At 46.7% G+C, this 17,274-nt stretch overlaps 1 long non-coding RNA gene across 1 annotated transcript; it reads right to left on the reverse strand.

Moving 5' to 3' along the window:
• Positions 1-216: 216 nt before the first annotated feature.
• Positions 217-5,448, reverse strand: LOC142572136 (uncharacterized). Its single transcript, XR_012826007.1, has 3 exons — positions 4,933-5,448; positions 2,759-2,823; positions 217-382 (listed from the first exon to the last, which is right to left on the reverse strand). It is a non-coding gene; the product is annotated as an uncharacterized LOC142572136 (long non-coding RNA).
• Positions 5,449-17,274: the final 11,826 nt, after the last annotated feature.

The raw sequence follows: 17,274 nt of genomic DNA on the forward strand, positions 1-17,274 counted from the left end.
CTGATTAATGCTGCACATACATTGAACATGGTGGCCATGACCATCCCTCATGAATTGGCATTCCCTGCCTAAACCACCTCACCAACACAGCCTGTTAACAGCAAGAAAGCTGACGGGGCTTCCAAGAATTTATGCACTATTTATTAGTATCGCCCTACTGAAATTGCTCCATTGCTTTGCTGACAATTGTCTTGACAAAAGTGGAAGCCAAATCGGTTGTGTTCAATCAGTTTTATTTACATACAACCTATTATAAAGTGGACCTTTCTTCGCCTCTTCAACTGTTCCACAGCTGCTGCTGCCATCTTGCACGCCACATCGAGGAGGAGGGGCAAGGTACATGGCAGGTGCATGGGAGGATTTTCCAAGGAACTCTGGAAAGCTGTAATCAGATTGTGGGCAAAGTTTAAAAACTTAAATACAAAAAGGGTGTAGAGTATTGTAACCTTGTACATGTTGATCACACCACATGTTTCAGCTACAGCTGTAAGTGTCTTGTCTCATCAACGACGCTACAGTTCTTGCAATGTTCCACTTCGTGATACTCAGTATGAACTGATAAGACTAGCTGCTATTCTAGTGGTGCAGGCCACAAGGGAACAGTGCCTTTGTGCTTGTATGTGTCAATTTCTCTCTTTCGGTCTCGCCCAAGCCACACCAAAATGTTATCCACAAGTGTCGTGCCAAAATGGCCTGGCAACATTTCGTATTAAGCCGTTTGACCCATTTATTGCGCTGATGCACACAATGCAACCAAATGAAGAGAATGACATCGCCTAGGTGATGAGTAAATTACCCTTCTAAAGTACCACAAGAGCAACTTTGCTGTGGCAAGAGCCTTAGCAAAAACATAAGAGACACAAAAATGAAGGAAAAGCGACACCTTCAAGTTCCCGCACCAACTCACCGTGACAAGCACGGATTTTGACAGTGTCTGCTTGAGCTTAGTTATTTGAAGATACGTGCAGTTGAATGCTTTTACGAGCATTGAGATGCCCCACTATGCTAGCTTGCCTTTTATGGCTATAGAAAGTCGTATACTGCCACAAGTCTGCCTATTGTTTCAATTGGAATCTATATTGAAGCTGCTTTGAGCAATGGGCGGTATTCTATTTCAGCGCTAATGATACATTGCCTGGAAGGAATAGACAAAAGCATTGCAGAAGCTGCAGCAGTTTGTGCTCGCTGAATGATCACACAAGATAAAGATGCTGTCATAAAGCATCCTTCGTATGGAGTCTCTTTAAAAGAAAAACACAACTAGACATGGTGACAGTTGTGGGCAAACTAAAAATATTATAATGATAGTTCAAGGTGTGGTATGGCATGTTTATGCTATTTCTGAAAAAATAAACACGGCAAGTGTGTCCATGCCAACAATTGACACAGGATGTGCAGATGCAAAGCTGCAATACAGCACCACGGCGTCAAAACGACAGTATGCAAGTGGTGGTTCAGCAATGTACCTACACTGCAACACTGGGAGGCCATGCTGCATGGCCAGCAGGCGCTGCTCTGTCGGACACAGGACGTGGCAGCAACTATTTCTCCTAAGGATTCAATAAACGGATTTCTCTACCTCACCCGCCATGCGATGCGCTGTGTGAGGGAATGACAGTGCCACTACTCTCACAGGATATGGATGGTGCACAACACCACCTTGAGCATTGCAGCGCACGTCTGCCTGTGAGCTCTGTGTACTACAAACACAAGTAGTGCGTGCAAGGTAACAAATATTTAACATATCACTGCCAAATGCCATCAATGAACAGAAGCAGCAAAGAAAGCTGCTTACATGATTTTCACAGTGTGTCGAATCTGCATGTTTTTTACATTCTGTCTGCATGCCGCATTGTTCATTTGTTCGTCACTGCTCAAAAGTGCATAGTTGCATGGTACTTTTTTCGATTTTGTGCACTTTCTTTTGTCCTGAAAAAATAACCACAGCAGCTATCTTCATAAAAATAAAGCAGATGTTTCTCAATGAGCCGTAAGTATTAAAGTTGCTCAAAAGGGTAGTTTACTGAATTGATTGCATTTGAGTACTGCAGGCCTAGTTTCTTTCGGTCTTTCTCTTTTAAAGCCTCGGCACAAGTTAGCTGAAACACCCTGTATACTGGACGGCTTGCCTGGCTGCCCGCACCGCCGAGGCGGAGCATCTAACATTTTTGTGGCGCACTTGCCGCAGTCTCGTGGCACCGGTCGTCCATCCTTATCGCGCACACGCCAGCGTCGTCACCACGTCACCGTCATGTGGTGTTCTGGCTGCGGCAAAGCGGACAGCTCTGGCGGGTGGGAAAAAAAGTGGTCCGCGAGCGATCGGGCTTGCCGCCTCTTTTAACGCCGGCTTTTATCCACCTGGCCAAGAGCTTTGCCCGGTTTAGCCGCTCCGTCTTCAGTGTGAACGTGCCTTTCGAGTAAAAAATCAACAGCTTACACTTCCACATCTTTTGCTCGGTAGCTGCATTCAATTTGCTTGCTCGTCTTTTAGATGTCTAGGCTCCTCACATTTTAACGTGGCTGAATAGTGCACAAATCAGAAACGCAAGTTTCTGTGGCCTAGCCTTCTCACACTTGCAAGGATACCATCCAAAATTGACCTATTTTTCTTATGGGGTGCCCACTGATTATGAGGATGCTGACATCGAAGGATCTCAGTGGTTCCCTAGCATTTTTGTGACAAACGGAATACAGTAATGCCGAGCTACAACTGACTTGATATCTGTAAGCACCAATGAACGCAGTAGTTAGTACTCACTAAATTGAGAGTCCAGCCCAAAAGCAGATGGACACCAGTGGTTTGAATCCCCGTGTTGGTACTGGCTGAAATCAAGCATTTAAAAGACACGTACTTAGTTACATCCCTTCAATCTGTGAGCATAATGAAAATCAAAGGTCAGGTTATGTGGCTGCAGCACCTTCTGTTCATGCAGCATACCTTTACTTTTCTTTACCAAGACACTTAGCATGCACATGCCTTGTGTGCAAGCCACATCTATTTACAACAGAAACGGCGCTTTCCACTCGTGAGCAAACGTTTGGAGGCAAAATATGGTAGAATTTTTTATCCAGCCAACGCATGCCCGCTGAAATCCAAGTGGTACAGCCAATATGTGCCTGTTCAATCACTGCAATGCATTGAGACACTTCCAACAATGCACGGCTGTACCAGGAAAGGTTTTTTTTTCACTAATGCCATGGACTTATGAACTGTTATGAATGTACCTTCAGCTTTCGAGTAGCTCAAACGTAAAGTGGCCTGTGTGTTATTGCTATTCAGCCAGAGTGAAATAGGAGCCAGTCAAATGAGTAAAACACGAAGTCAATGTGCACACAAAGACTACATGTACCCTTGCATGACTTCGTGCCACAGGTAGCTAACAGCTTCCAATTCACAGTTCTTGTAATATGCTTGTGGCAGCCATCTACAGTGATCTATTTGATTTAACGGGGATGTGTATGTTGGCTGAAAACAAGAAAATATGCTAGAAAATATATTAACACTGATGGATGCAATATATCCTTTCCGGTAGAGTTTTGCACAGAAAAGTTAGCAGATTCCATGCACATGTGAAAATCGGTTATAAGTGAAGCCTTTGTAATGTTCAGTAAAATGCAACCACTCGTTCACTTCTATAACTCTGCACACAATGCATGTCCTGGTCTCGTTTAGTTCATTTTTGTCCATACTCGGTTGCTTTCGATGCTGGCTTTCCGACTTCTCTGTGGCTGACTTCATAAATTTCCTGTTGTATACTTAATTTCTTGCCTCTTGTTCTACTTGTCTACCCAGTGGTACATGTTGAGCCGTACTTAACCGGTAATCCAAGTTGCTATTTGGACACATGCCAAGCAGCACATATACAGTGCCATACACAGTGACCAATATTGGCAGGATTGCAGCAGCCACCACCCACACTGAGCAAGGAAGCGGCAAAGAGGATTTCGTTCTAAAAACTATGTACATGGTTTTACCTTTGAATAGTGTGTGCATCTTAACCCTTTCATAGATGCAAGCAGAGAACAGACCGATTTGTGTCCGAGACATTACAAGTGCTTTTTTTTTAAAGCTGACTACGATTCTGTAATAGCAAAAAGTGGGAATATTACATCCCACTATACAGCCCCAAGGCTCGTTTCTACCTACTCGTGGTCACCTGTAATGTGATTAGAAACAGCCAGAGTACCCAGTACATTATACATTGTCTGTGCACGTTTTCATTATACTTACTGAGCATGCTTTGTATGAGAATCCTCAATCAGGGCTTTCCAATATCATAAGGGTTCTTAGAAAAAAGATGCTTCTTGAAAATTCTTGAGGGCTCATATGTAGCAGCTTGCATGTGTAGGAATGCGATTTGTTCGCGATGCTAATAATTTGATCACCTGTTTTGGTAGCTGTGGGCACAAGAAATTTAGACACCTAACCGCACCAAAATTCAGCTATTATGAAAACGCGGAATTTCGATCAAAAGAGTCCATTTGCCGCTGTGGTGGTTTGAAGGAAGGCGACAGAATAAACTAAACATTGTAGAACGGGAAATAAACAATCTGCGCAATCGCTCTATCGCGTTGTTTGACAAAGAAATGGACGAAAAAATGAGCTTAACGTGATTCAGAAACATATCTACACAGGAATGTTCAATGGTAAAAATTACACTTCACCGCTACAGAGTACCGAAGTTGCCCTGAAAAGTGGGACCAATATTTTCCGACCGCCCAAAGGGTGAAGTGCGCACAGTATGTACGGCAACACTTGCTTTGTTCACCGCAGTAATGCCATCCTGTAACGGAGACAACTACGACAAACGGTCCGCATTTCTTCCGCAGCGAGCAGCGAGAAAAAGTGATACATTTTTTACCGAGTCAAATAATCCAAGCGTGTTCCTGACGGTATGTGACGGCATGCCGCTGGAAAAAGGGGGTCCATACCTCGGGGTTCAAATTCCGCAGACGCGGCATGCGCTTCAGCGTAGCCGTCAATTTGCGGTTGAGCAAGCGACGTTTTTGCATTTTCTGTTCCGCATCAGCATCTTCTAGGCAGCAAGGGAGCACCTTGAAAACCAGCACGACGGGGGCAGTCTCGCTGAACAATCAAGGCCTAAAATTTAAAAGAAAACACAACTATTAGCGCTTAATGTTTCGAATTTTGTGATTTCAGTAGACTTGCCTTGATGTCGCATATTTCTTGTGGTTCCATGTTGCTTTCAAGGTCATTTCCGCCAACATAAAGAACGGCGAAATCGACACGCTCGAAGCGCATCGTGGAGACAGCTCACGCCAGCCGCACTGCATTGTAGCCAGCAAAACTGAATGTGCAGTCTTTAATAGACTCAATTAGGCGCAGGCGCGACGTATAAGAATTGAACTTGACTCGCCGACAATGACGCCGCGCAAGGACGGCATGAGTGAACACGATCCAGCGAGGCGTAACAAGAACACGTGAACGTCAACCTACGTGAGCCGGCAGAAACCACAGGGATTTAGCAGCAGCACCTACCAGCGTCTTTCCCTAGGCGTACAAGTACCTATCTGGGGGCAGGGAGTACGGCACTGGCCACGTCACATCCGGTTTGCCTCCAAACCGGGTACAGCCGACCTGCGGGGAGACGCTTCTCCCATATGACCGAAATCACCCATATGACGTCAGTGGGGCGAGCTATCCGATTGGCTGACCAGGGCGCGTGATCGATAATTTTTCCAACTTTATGGTAAACAAATGATCTTCGTAATAGTTGGAATTTTAGTTAATTTGTTTTTATGAAAAGAAAGTAGCATAAAGAGAATGCACAAGAACAATTTTTCAGTACACTTAAGCACTTCCGGCACACAGCAAGTGTCGTCTGCTTGTGTTACAACGTACTCCATTTTGACGAGAGCTCCGCGGTCAGAGTCGGTCTCAGTCTTTTCGCGAGCACTATGATTCGACTTTGTAGCTTTGTGGACTGCAAACGTAGCGATTGGCAATATGTCAAGCTGCGACATCGTGTCCCTCTGCAAGGCAGCGTACGAGCGAACTGGCTGCTGCGCATCGGACTGCCGCTATCCGATCGGCGCCAGGATTTGCGCGTTTGTGGCCGTCACTTTACACCGGAAGATTACTAACGCAATAGCGTTTCCCGAGTCCGGTATTAGGGCAAACGTAAGCGCAAGAGGACAGGGTCTGGCCGCTTGACTTTGCCGTAACGGGATGAGCCATGAGATGAGCAGAAGGGCAAATGCGAATGGTCTGCACGGTGCAGCCACCTGGTGGCACAGAGCTCAACCATACACAGTAGCAGCAACGAAGTGTATTCTCCTTTGCTGCTGGTGTGTATTTTTCGCAGGAGTGTAATCATGAACACGTTGTTTTTATAAATGTTTAAAATGTTTTACACTTGGTTAGAGCAATATTAGCGCTTTGTTTGGCTGGTTAAGCGCTGCACCAACAAGTGTATGGACCGTGCAGACCGATCAGGCCGCTCACGTACGTCTACGCTAAAGTTCCTTCATCAGCTTGAGTTTACGCCTACAGTCATTTGCCGAAATGACCAGCATTGCCTGTGGTTAGCGGAATACAAGACACGTTCGGCGCTACGACAGAATGCTCGCAACGCACGCTGCTTCGATAGCACTCGCTTGGGGTCGACGGCCAAGCGGCTAGCGGAGCGGTCTCGCGCGGGCGGGGACGGGCTCCAAAACAACCGGAAGTGGACGATGTGACGTCGCATCGTGACGCTGAACCAGTGAAGGCGGAGCTTAGCCCCACTCGCTCGGCGAACGATTTGAGGAGGAAAAGCATGGCTAGGGAGGAGGGTAGCTTCTAATCGCTTGTAGCGCCATTAATATGTAACGCTTCACTTAAATTGTGGTGCGAATGTTCTACTTAAGCTGTACCCTACGCGTCTACAAAATTTGTCCGAACCGTTTCAGGGGCCCTTTAAGACTCTTTCCAATTCTCACGAAGGCGTCAAAGTAGACAGCTTATAGCGAAGACAGAATCGAAGTCAACAATGATGCAGGCTACTTTCCTGTCCAAACAAGATGGCGGCTGAGCAGGACGCTTGGACGCTCAATTAACAGGAAGGTAGTCTGCGCACAAGAAAACGTAAGGCCTTTCTAGGCCTTTAATGTAAGTCAAATCTTGTTTTTCGTAGGTTCGCAGGCGCTAAGACTTAAAATAGGGAAATAAAGTGTGCTTTTCTCAGCCTTTTCTTGTCGCCGCTAGGTGGCGTCAAGTGGCAGCGCGGAAAAGACTGTGGCGGATGGACCTGTTTTTCCAAACCTCCGTGACCGCGACGAAATAGTAAGTTTTTGTGCATGCTTTGAGCTTGCTTCTGATTTTGATTTGCAGATTTTTTTATCATTTAAATAATAATTTGGTATAGTTTCCTTTTTTTCTATTTTTCATGTGCGTGGGTGTGTTTCGTGCATATTTGGTTTTGCAGGATAGAGCGTCCTTTGGCGCCACGTGCTTCGACACGTGCAAACGCGTGTGGGACGTTAAGTCTTTATAGCATTTAAAGGGGCCCTCACCAGGCCTCATAGCAAATGTTGATTATACGCTGGAAGTTACGTGTCCTCTAGAGAGCGTTCTGCCGCAAAGATTTTTCAAATCGGCTCATTAGCAGCCGAGATAGAAACATTTCAGTGCCGCGAACCCATGATTTCAGAAGGCGAGCTCCACTGCAAAGCGAGGCACTTTCTCTACTTGCCCGGGAGTCCACTCGGAGCTATCACCGTGTGCGGACGTGTGGTTTGGAGCTCTTGCGTCAGCATCAGACGCTACAGCGTCTCACGCGCTCTTGCTCTCCCTATTCCAGTCACGACAACGGACGCTTCACCCTGCGCCCGAGAAACGGTCTCACGTTCGGTGTGTGGCCTCGCCTCTCTCTGACTCGCGCTGTCGGCATCGAGGCGAGCTTCAAGGAACAAGAGTTCGACAAACTTCGCCTATAGGTGTTCAACGTGCTCAAAACATCGCCCTCATCAGCACGCCAAGCGAAAGAATCGCGACCAGCCTTAACAAGATGACATCGCTTACACTTGGCCCGCATCGCTACCCCATCTCAACATACATCGCCTCCCCCGATAATTCCTGCAATGGAATCACGGGTCCCGACACAGGGACTACACCAACCGAACATTTAGACCACCTGTTGGCACCTGTGGTGGAAATCCTCCATGCTCGCACGATGGGGCGAACAACCACGGCCATCATTACATTTGCTGGCCTCAAGGTACCGCGCTACGTGAGGTATTATGGGGCCGAGTACCGATGCTACATACACACCCCGAGGGCCTAGGTGTGCAGCATAGGCCTTACAGTGGGCCACCGTGCGGACGTCGGCTCCACGCCACGCATCAAGCGTTGCACCACATGTGGGACTGAAAACCCATTCACCGCCGAACCTCACCAGTGCCAGCCCAGGTGCCTTACGTGCAAAGGCCCAGGTGCCTGACCCGACAACCAATCCCAGCTGTGCGGGCCGGGCATGACAGCCACCCAACAAGCGATGAGTGCGCCAGGAACTTGAGAAACAAAAACGGCAACAGCATCGTCCTCTGGCCCAATCTAGAGAGCGACGAAGCCGATCGCGGTCCCGAGCCCCGTCACGATCTCGGAGCCGAGGTCCTGGCGACTGTTCTAAGAACTGCGAGCGGGTACCACTATAGTCTTAATCATCATCCTTATCACCACCGTCGTCACCACCACTGGTCAAGAAGAAGCCGCCACCACTACCGCAACAGCTACCATTAGCAGCGCCCGAAAGGCCAGCCGGACCTAAAGGGGGTAAGTTGGGCGGAGGGCCCGCCACCTTCACTGCGCAAATCTCCCTCACACTCATCCGAACCTCAGTCCCTACCACAAAACCAATTCCAATCACAGTCGCCTCGCGCCAAGATCCCTCCCCAGTCCACCACTGCATTGTGCCGCGACAGCCAGCATGAGCTTCGACGAGAATTGCACCGAGCTATACTGGAGATACGAGAAAACATTCGCACGGAGGTCAAGGAAATGATCCGAGCCGCCTTTGTAGACTTTCAAACCACCGTGCTGAAACCAATGCTACATGAAATTACCAACGAACTCAAGCAGAGCGTGAGAGAGCTCACGGCACAACCCCTTCTCTCTAAAGCATCCTCCTCATCCTCTCTAGTCGTACGTGCTACACCAACCTCAGCTAGCGCAGTCACTAGCGACAAGAGATCGCGCTCATCCGTACGTTCGCCCAGCCCAGCTACAGAATGATGGTTCCTGCAATGCAAATGCAAAATAGAACGGCGGTACTGACGCTATGGCAGTGGAATTGCAGGGGGTACCGATCTAAACGGGGCTCGCTGCAACAGTACGTTTCCGCAGCGTCAGAACCGCCAGACATCATACTTCTCCAAGAGCCGGGCGCCACACTTGTTCCTATCAGTGGCTACGAGACCATTAGGGGCTCGGACGAGGCGAAAGTGTGCGCGCTCGTGTCCAGGAAACTCACCTATACTCATACTACTCTCACGTCAGACATCCCTCATCAAATCATTGAGGTTGTCCCCGCGGACACGCCTGTACATCTTAAATGTGTACAGTGCACCTCGTGCTCGGTGGCGCAATTTTCAGTACCTACTCTTGCAGCTCATCATGTTGGGCCCAGTGTGCTGCACACAATGCTGCACACGTGGCCTGGGGCTATCGCAGTAACACACCAAAGGGCACCCGACTTTGGCACCTCACACATAATTACCGATTCACCCTCATAACAGATCATACCCAGCCTAGTCGCCAGAGAAATAGTGAGAGACACTCGACACACACAGAGAGAGACACTTGCCCGGATCTCACTTTCACGAGGGGGATCCAGGGCGAGTGGCTGAACACTGGCGAGACGCTGGGTAGCTATCACCTCATTCTCATTGTCCGCATCAATCGCACAAGTTACAAACGCCCTGAAAAGAAGACTTGCATTACAAATTGGATCAAACTCCGCGAAATCCGCAGGGATCGAGCCACAGGAGATGAAAGCCCCAAAAATTATGCCAGTTGACTCAGTGATTTACGCAATGATCTAAACAATACGACTAGCCGCATAACCACGACGACAGAAACCCCCGAGGTTGACCCGCATCTCCTACATATGTGGGACGCGCGCCGAGGCCTCACGAAGCGATGGAAGCGGCAAAAGTTCAATCGAATATTGCGCTACAGAATATCACAAATCACGAGAGAAGCCCAGGAATACGCAGACCAGCTAACCAGTGCTACCTGTCAAACGTTTTGTGGTAAGCTAAGTCGCTGGGCACCGCGAGAACCTAGGCGATCCTTCGGTCGCTAATAGATCCGAGAAACACGAAATTCCATAAAAATCGGCAGCTTCAAATATTCCTTCACCATTACGGAGGAGACGGAGACCAGCTCCTGAAGGACCTTGAACAAAGGTATTTCAAGTAAAACTCTTGCTTGGGCTAGTTGGTTCATGCTTGAAGTAGTAAAGGTAAGGCGCAGAAGACCAGGACTCAAGAAGAAGAACACAAACGACAGGACCGGAGCCACTCACAACTAAGTTTATTTTCGCAACAAGCCTGCCTTATGTAGGTTATTCACGCCGAGTCGCGCACAAAACTTTAGAAGTAAAAAACAGCAATCTATCGACCACTCAGAAATCATATCTGGCACATAATATCGAATGAGCAAACAAGAACTACACGTGGATCAGCACGGGAGGCAATTGATCTAGTATAGTCTTTTTCCAAGCCAACGGGGACAAAACCAGACATAAAAAGTACCGTCTACGCTTCGCTACCAAACTATCCACAACATAACACACTTCAAACGCCTAAGGCCCAGTCAGTGATAAAACCCGCACGACTATGGGAATAATGACCAACGAATAACACGGAAAAAACATGAAAAAGGCGTCTAAGTACAGCGTCTGCGTCAAAACTAAAATCTCTAATAGTCACTCACCTAAAAAATTGATAAAATATGTGACCGCGTGAAAAATGAACCACGTGACAAACAATGAAATGGACGGAAGTGTTGAACGATAAAGGTCTAAAGAACAGCGTCTGCGTCAAAAAAAAAAAGGTGCAACAAAAGCTTAAGAGCCACGAGAAAATCGTCACCAAAATAAAGACTAGCTAAATAAAAGGAAGACAGACGGTAAAACCAAATGAAATCACTCTAACATGAGGCCTAAATGAAACCTTCTAAAAAAGTCGTCTCCTTGTCACTAAGCATAATGGACGGCCTGCTGACGCATGCGTTTCCCTCTTTTTTGATGAAATAGGCTTCCACAATTTCCCGCTCGAACCTGTCTTTTCCAAACTTCAAAAATTTAGTTTTGTCAAACTGAGGGCGGCAATTAGAACAGTCTCTGCAATGCTCTGCAAGGAAACTCCCTTCCTTGTTGCGCAGATTACGACAATGTTCCATTGCACGCTCATTGAAACATCTACCTGTTTGTCCGATATAGCTGCGACCACAGCTTAGAGGGATTTGGTAGACTTCACGTGTCCTGCATTCAGTGAACTTCTGATGCTGAATTGAAAAAGCCGGGCGTTTCTCTCCGTTCATGGCACAAAGCTTAGATAGCTTGCAAGGCGCCGAGAAGACAACCTGAACGTTATGCCTACTCGCCACTTTCTTGATGTTGTGCGATACCTTATGAAGGTACGGAATTACCGCAACAGAACTGCGTGAAACTGGCTCCCTGATAAGAGGCGGGTGCTTTAGTTTTTGGAGCATCGTTTCGCAGACAGCTGAAATCAGACATGGTGGGAAGCCTGCCCGTTGTAGTCGTTGCACTTGAGCGCTAAAGCTACTTGACACCAAATGGATACAAGACTTAGTTAAAGCCGTTTGCAGAGTAGCGATTGCACGCTTTACAATCTTGGAATGGGCGCTCTCAAACGGTAGCAAGCCTTTCAAAAAACGCGGATTGTACATCCAACAAATGCCTTCCTTTGGAAACACTAGCCTGATAACCAAGAACTGGAGTTGACCACAGCTCGGAACTTCCTTGGTAAACCTGAGACCCTGACTGTGGTTCGAGAAGATAGTCATGGTTCTCTCTACGGTAGAAACTAATTCGTGCTCAGGGACGTCCTTCAATATGACCAAGAAATCATCAACATATCTGTAAATGGACACTACATGAGGATCACAAAGATTATTACTGATCTCAGCTCCTACAACAGATAGGAAGATATCGCAAAGGACCGGAGCTACAGAAGAACCGATGCATATACCTTTCTTCTGCACATAAAACTTGCCTTCAAACAAAATGGCGGTTGAGTTCAGGTAGAACTCTAATAAGGAAATGAAATTGTCCATGCCTGCACCTGTAGCATTGTGGAAGCGGACTTCACCAGTTGATTGGATCTTGTCCCTGACCGCCGCTAAGAGACCTTGGTGAGGGACCGAATAGAAGAGATCTTCAATGTCAATGGAGACCGCGTTGTATTCACGAGGCGGCAAGTTGTCCAGATCCTTCAGCACCTCCAGCGAACTATGCACCAGGAAAGGGTCGTCGCTCACCACGTTTCCCAGATGTGTCTGAAGGTACCAGCTAACAAGACGTTGCCATGTTCCCCTTTCTGAAACAATGGTGCGCAGCGGACTTTCAGGCTTGTGTTTCTTCACAGTGAAGATCTCAAGAAACCTCCCGTTTTCATTCTTTGCCATTTTGTGCAGGTTTTCTAAATTCATTTCACCCAAAAGTTGAAGAGCCTGACCTTTTTGCTTCCTAACCTTGAACGCCACTTGTCTGAAGTTCTTCTTTATAGCAACCAAGGCCTTCTCACGAAAAACACCAGTCGGCATAACAGCAAAGCCGCCCTCATTATCGGCCTGTAGCACCACAAGGTCGTTGTGCTTCATCATCATCATCATAATAATAATAATCAGCCTGGTTACGCCCACTGCAGGGCAAAGGCCTCTCCCATACTTCTCCAACTACCCCGGTCATGTACTAATTGTGGTCATGTTGTCCCTGCAAACTTCTTAATCTCATCCGCCCACCTAACTTTCTGCCGCCCTCTGCTACGCTTCCCTTTCCTTGGAATCCATTCCGTAACTCTTAATGACCATCGGTTATCTTCCCTCCTCATTACGTGTCCTGCCCATGCCCATTTCTTTTTCTTGATTTCAACTAAGATATCATTAACTCGCGTTTGTTCCCTCACCCAATCAGCTCTTTTCTTATCCCTTAACGTTACACCTATCATTCTTCTTTCCATAGCTCGCTGTGTCGTCCTCAGTTTAAGTAGAACCCTTTTCGTAAGCCGCCAGGTTTCTGCCCCGTACGTGAGTACTGGTAAGACACAGCTGTTATAAACTTTTCTCTTAAGGGATAATGGCAACCTGCTGTTCATGATCTGAGAATGCCTGCCAAACGCGCCCCAGCCCATTCTAATTCTTCTGATTATTTCAGTCTCATGATCCGGATCCGCAGTCACTACCTGTCCTAAGTAGATGTATTCCCTTACCACTCACAGTGCCTCACTACCTATCGTAAACTGCTGTTCTCTTCCGAGACTGTTAAACATTACTTTAGTTTTCTGCAAATTAATTTTTAGACCCACCCTTCGGCTTTGCCTCTCCAGGTCAGTGAGCATGCATTGCAGCTTGTCCCCTGAGTTACTAAGCAAGGCAATATCATCAGCGAATCGCAAGTTACTAAGGTATTCTCCATTAACTCTTATCCCCAATTCTTCCCAATCAAGGTCTCTGAATACCTCCTGTAAACATGCTGTGAATAGCATTGGAGAGATCGTATTTCCCTGCCTGACGCCTTTCTTTGTTGGGATTTTGTTGCTTTCTTTATGGAGGACTACGGTGGTTGTGGAGCCGCTATAGATATGTTTCAGTATTTTTACATACGGCTCGTCTACACCCTGATTCCGCAATGCCTCCATGACTGCTGAGGTTTCGATTGAATGAAACGCTTTCTCGTAATCAATAAAAGCTATATATGAAGGTTGCTTATATTCCGCACATTTTTCTATCACCCGATTGATAGTGTGAATATGGTCCATTGTTGAGTAGTCCTTCAGATCCTGTGAAATCCTCTGGAGGTGAGGCTTTTTCGGTGGAATGGATGCACCACTCACCATCAGGCAGGAAACACCGTCACTTACAATTCTTTCTTTTTCTTCTTGGTTCTTTTCGCGGCTAGCCACTCTTCTCACCATGGCAAGCAATTCTTGGCGCTGGGATCCTTGTGTGAGGCTGAACTTCGGTCCTTTTTCCAAAAAGCGCTCTACTTGTCTAGGCAGAGCTGCGTCTCCTAGCACGGGGACCTGGCCGGTGCTTGCATCGTGAGGCTTTTTTGACCGGGATATCAGGCTCACTAACGCTCGATGCCAAAGAAACTCAATGGACGTTGCTGCCAGACGCTTCATCTGCTGATGCAATCAACTGGTGAAGTCCGCTTCCAGAGTGCTGCAGGTGTAAGCGCGGACAATTTCATTTCCTTATTAGAGTTCTACCTGAACTCAACCGCCATTTTGTTTGAAGGCAAGTTTTATGTGCAGAAGAAAGGTATATGCATCGGTTCTTCTGTAGCTCCGGTCCTTTGCGATATCTTCCTATCTGTTGTAGGAGCTGAGATCAGTAATAATCTTTGTGATCCTCATGTAGTGTCCATTTACAGATATGTTGATGATTTCTTGGTCATATTGAAGGACGTCCCTGAGCACGAATTAGTTTCTACCGTAGGGAGAACCATGACTATCTTCTCGAACCACAGTCAGGGTCTCAGGTTTACATAGGAAGTTACGAGCTGTGGTCAACTCCAGTTCTTGGATATCAGGCTAGTGTTTCCAAAGGAAGGCATTTGTTGGGTGTACAATCCGCGTTCTTTGAAAGGCTTGCTACCGTTTGAGAACGCCCATTCCAAGATTGTAAAGCGTGCAATCGCTACTCTGCAAACGGCTTTAACTGGGCATGGCAGCATCGACAGAATGCGGAGCACTAATCCGTTTGTCTTCCTTGTGCAGCTGTGTGGCCTTCTTGGGTGTTTCAACGTTGGCTGTCCGGACATCGGCGTGCTGAACCTCTCTGCGCATGTCCATCTTTCAACGCATCAAGACATCGATCAAGAAATACGCCCACCAGCATTGGAATCTTGGAATCCGTATCATCATTCTTCGGCAACACGTTCTGATTGCCAGGAACCTGGACTGCAGGGGGCATCACAGTGCACTCAAGCTATAAATGGGATTCATGCTCGTTTTGCAACCACTGGGCATGGCAGCATCGACAGAATGCGGAGCACTAATCCGTTTGTCTTCCTTGTGCAGCTGTGTGGCCTTCTTGGGTGTTTCAACGTTGGCTGTCCGGACATCGGCGTGCTGAACCTCTCTGCGCATGTCCATCTTTCAACGCATCAAGACATCGATCAAGAAATACGCCCACCAGCATTGGAATCTTGGAATCCGTATCATCATTCTTCGGCAACACGTTCTGATTGCCAGGAACCTGGACTGCAGGGGGCATCACAGTGCACTCAAGCTATAAATGGGATTCATGCTCGTTTTGCAACCACTGGGCATGGCAGCATCGACAGAATGCGGAGCACTAATCCGTTTGTCTTCCTTGTGCAGGTGAGCAAAAAGTATGGAAAATGTTTTCGTTCTAATGACCTATTCCTGTTGGTGCTGCCGTGCCCTCGGCTTTGTTGCTTGCTACAGGTTTTCACATTGTGTCTGAGGAAATTATTATTGTTAGCCGGAGACATTGAATCGAACCCAGGCCCTGACATGACCCGAATTTTACAACAACTTAATGATATTGCAGTCGACATAAAAGATATGAAAGAGAACAGATTACTGAACATAGAGAACAAATTAGATGCCCTGTCCAGGCTTGAGAGCCGAGTAACGTCCTGCCAAGAACAGGTTAGTTGTATGAGTACAACGATTGAAAGGCTTGAAGCAAGGCTTGAGCATCTTGAAAATTATAGTAGGAGGTCAAATCTGATCATATATGGCATCCCAGAAACTGAAGAGGAAACAAATGAATCGCTTGAAGAAACCGTAAACAAAGATATTTTTCATGATATTTTAGGACTCGACCCTATCCCTATTGAGCGGATACATAGGTTAGGTAAACCGGCAATTGACAAAACACGTCCTGTAATCCTAAAGCTTTTAGACAGTAGGCATAAAACTGTGATACTCAAGAACGGAAAGAAACTAAAGGGAAAAGATTATTCAATTGGCGAAGACTTTTCAAAGAACGTTCGTGAACTAAGAAAGAAACTATGGGATAGCGCGAAGCCGAACCGAGATAAAAAAGAAAGGGTTTCCTTGGTGTTTGATAAGTTATATATCAATAATATTCCTTACGTTTGGGACTGCGAAAAAAATGATAAAGTGAGGGTTCAAAAAAACGACGGGATCGGCGCAAGTCGGCCCGTGACGCGAAGTTGTACGCAGTTGCGAAACCGCTCACCAATAAAGTGAGTGGTTCATTTACCTCAGCTTCTTTCTTCACTAAGACAGATAGCTTGTCTTGCCATAGTAACACGGGCCAATCTAGTATAAAAAGCTTGAGAATAGCTAACATTAACGCACGCAGCGTTGCAAACAAGAAAGACTCGCTTGAACTTAAACTGCTGGAGTTCGACCCACACATATCAGTCCTGACGGAAACTTGGTTACATGAGGACTTAGCAGATGACCTGGTATTTCCTCCTCATTATAAGGTTGTTCGCAAGGACAGGACCTCAAGGGGTGGTGGCGTAGCCATTCTCTTAAAAGACTCTGTAGAATGCGACCTTGTATATGATGTTCCTGACCTTGAATGCCTTTGCATAAAAATTTCTTGCTGGGGTCATTCTTTCATCCTGTATGGTTGCTACAGGCCACCAGATGCCGCACCCGACTATCTTATTAAGCTACAACATCACCTGTCTCATTTCCAAAATAAGAAAATACTGTTAATAGGTGACTTCAATCTGCCAGATGTGTGCTGGTACCGCCTACAAGGCGGTGCTAAGTCTGGGAGCAATGCAGACGTTCTGTTTGATGTCATGCTTACTCATGATTTAGCTCAAATTGTAAATCAACCTACTCGTGTACAAGGTTCATCTTCCTCTATACTAGACTTAGTTTTTGCTAGCCGTCAATATTCTATGCATACTGTATCGGTCGAAACAGGCATTTCAGACCATCACCTCGTAAGCGTATCGATAGATTTAGTTAAGTCCCCTTACCACAACAAAAAAGCCAGTCACGTACGTTGTTTCAAGGATTATTCTAGGGCTGATGATGCCGCAGTGATTGATCATATGGAAACTT

The sequence above is a fragment of the Dermacentor variabilis genome, chromosome 1 (assembly GCF_050947875.1).
Source record: "Dermacentor variabilis isolate Ectoservices chromosome 1, ASM5094787v1, whole genome shotgun sequence".
NCBI classification, from domain to species: domain Eukaryota; kingdom Metazoa; phylum Arthropoda; class Arachnida; order Ixodida; family Ixodidae; genus Dermacentor; species Dermacentor variabilis.